Source organism: Chrysochloris asiatica, unplaced genomic scaffold (genome assembly GCF_000296735.1).
Source record: "Chrysochloris asiatica unplaced genomic scaffold, ChrAsi1.0 scaffold00005, whole genome shotgun sequence".
In the NCBI taxonomy this organism is placed as follows: Eukaryota; Metazoa; Chordata; class Mammalia; order Afrosoricida; family Chrysochloridae; genus Chrysochloris; species Chrysochloris asiatica.
Genome location: NW_006408523.1, coordinates 34273612 through 34276294, shown reverse-complemented (window position 1 = coordinate 34276294; position 2683 = coordinate 34273612). Strand labels below are relative to the sequence as shown.

General features: G+C 42.5%; 1 pseudogene; it reads right to left on the bottom strand.

Annotated features, from left to right (window-relative positions):
* Window positions 1-647: 647 nt before the first annotated feature.
* Window positions 648-1172, bottom strand: LOC102832408 (annotated as a pseudogene).
* Between the last annotated feature and the right edge of the window lie 1511 nt (window positions 1173-2683).

Below are 2683 nucleotides of genomic sequence, written 5' to 3'. Positions count from 1 at the left end.
AAAATACATGGCCTTGGAGATAGAACTGATACTGAAAATTAGATGGTAGTATTTTGCAAGACCAATGACTTATTTATTTCCAATATCTTTTCAACAACCTAAAAGGCAGCTATACACATGGACTTCACAAGATAGTACATACAGAAATCAGATTAACTATATTTGTAGGAAGAGACAATGGAGAAAGCTGAAATAAGGTCAGGGGCTGATTGTGAAACCGAAAATTAATTACCTATATGCATGTTCAGGCTGAAGATGAAGAAATTCAAACAAATTAATGCATGCCAAAATATAAACTTAGACTGAGTTCCGATTTCCCCTTGGAAATAAGGACCAATCATACCACCCAGTACAGTAACTCCATTCTTTGCTTGTTGATCCGAGGAATGATGACCCCAAAGTGGCCAAGGGGGTATCCTTTTTTTTTTTTTTTTAAATAAAAAAGCTGATAATTTTATTTTCACATGTCACAATATAAAAAAAAATTTTTTTTGTCCAATACTTCACTTCAAACTATTTTCTCTTTGACAGAACGGGACAATAAGTCTTCCTTGTGCTGCTAGGAAACACCTAGAGTCACAGCACCTTATCTTCTGGTGAAGTAGTACAAGTAATAGAAAACTGATACAAAGAGGCCGCCTTCTGTCTTATCTGTCTGGTAGAGTCATTCCTGGCTGAGTGGGCACCATCATAGGATGGGCAGGGAGGTCTCATCTTGGGGGTGCCCAGGCATCATTGACATGTGGCCTCCCATGAGTGGCCTCATTCCAGGAGCAGGTCCCATTGGCATCACCTCAGAAGGAGAGGGCCCATCATTGGTATCATGGGAGGACCCCTCATGGGGCACTGGCATCATACCAGGTTGAGGAGGAAATGGGAGACGGGGGAGGTGGGATCATCGCTCCTGCTGGAGAAGGAGCCAACAATGGGGTTGTTGTTGTTGTTGTTAAGTGCCTTCGAGTCGGAGCCCAACAATGGGGTAGGGGGTATTTTTCCTTTTTGGAATGCAGTCACTGTTTTGTCAGTTAGACTCAGAGCCTGCGCTTCCATCCATTTCTGAGAGTCGTCTTTACATTCTGTTTGTGTTTCCTACTACTGCAATGTGTCTTTCTCACAGATGGAGAGTCATGGGTGAGGTATGTATTGCCGTAGTCACAATAAAACTTGGGCATGTTGCTCAGTCGCCTGTTTGCTGTCCCGTTCTCAAGGGGACATTCTTAATTTCCATTCCAATGGTATCAGTGCTGTGTCTCCAGGTGGGAATAGTCCTCCCTTTGGAACAAAAACATCCAGACTCGAAGAACATAGGGTCGCAGGAATAGGAAACGAAAATTTTGTGAGTGAATCACTAGGAGTAATAGAGAGTGGTGCCACTCCCACTTCCACCCTTCATTCCTGGACCTATGAGTCCTGCCTATTGAAGACACAGCACCATCTATTGGATGCTGGTTTCAAGTATTTGCATTCTCCTTGATGACATTGTCACAACCCTGCAAGATATTGTCACTTAACTGACACTGAAATTTTGTCTTTAAAAGGCCATTCCATTCTTCTTTCCAGTCGGCTGCTACAGGATGGTGAGGAACATGGTAAGATCCTTGAATTCCACAAGCATGGGCTTGAATGAGCAATGCTATGTGGGATACAATGACAGTGAGTAAGGTATTTTGCAAGCCCATGATTGGTAGTTTTCACAGAAGCATTGCATTCAGGGAAGCAAATTAAGATTTAAAGTAAGTGTGTATTCCAGTAAGAACAAAATGCTGTCCTTTCCAAGATGGAAGTTGTTTGATGCGATTAGTTATCAATCAGCTTGCTGGCTGATGTACCTGAGCAATGGTCCCACTATTGTATGCAGAGTGGACACTCAGCAATCACTGCAACCATCTCAGCCTTGCTGACTGGAAGTCCATGGTGCTGAGCCCATGCAAAACTTCCATCCTTGCCACCATGAACACACCGGGCAATGACAGGTGTGACTGGAGAAAGAGGACAATTAATGTCCAGAGTGTGTTATCTTAACAACTTGATAGCTAAAAACAATCTTTCTCTGCTGAGGCAACTATTTTATGAGCATTCATGTACATGAGACACAAATATCTTCACTTTTATGGATGATTCTGAGCAGTCTATCCACTTTTCCCCATACTTCCTTGTCACCAATTTTCCAATCATGTTCCTTCCGAGTCTCTGATCATCCAATCAAACGATTGGTAACAGCACGTAAATCTGTACACAGTTATATATCTCACCCTTTCTCTTTCCAAGAAAAATGAACAACCAGGTGCCTTGCTCCAAATTATTTCCATTGGGAGAATAGCCCTTGACCGCTGTCCTTAAGGGAAGTCCCAGAAAGAGACTGTTAATGCTGTTCCTTTCCTCTTTGGAGTGGTGGCTGCATATCATGCAGAATCATAAACTTGTGTTTTCTCTTCCTCACATCATAAGGGATGCCTCCTCAGGTCACAGGTACAGACTGAGAGAGAATATAATGTGACAGGAGTTGAGACTTGGAACATTTGTTCCACTCCTTCATGCATTTTACTTGTGCCTTCAGGTCCGACTTGACCCTGATCTTTGATATACCATTTATACCATTTAAGATAGAGTCGTGTCCAATATTATGACATTGTGTGTAACAGACCAATTAATTATGGGCAGCTCAGGTTACGTGGTGACTTGG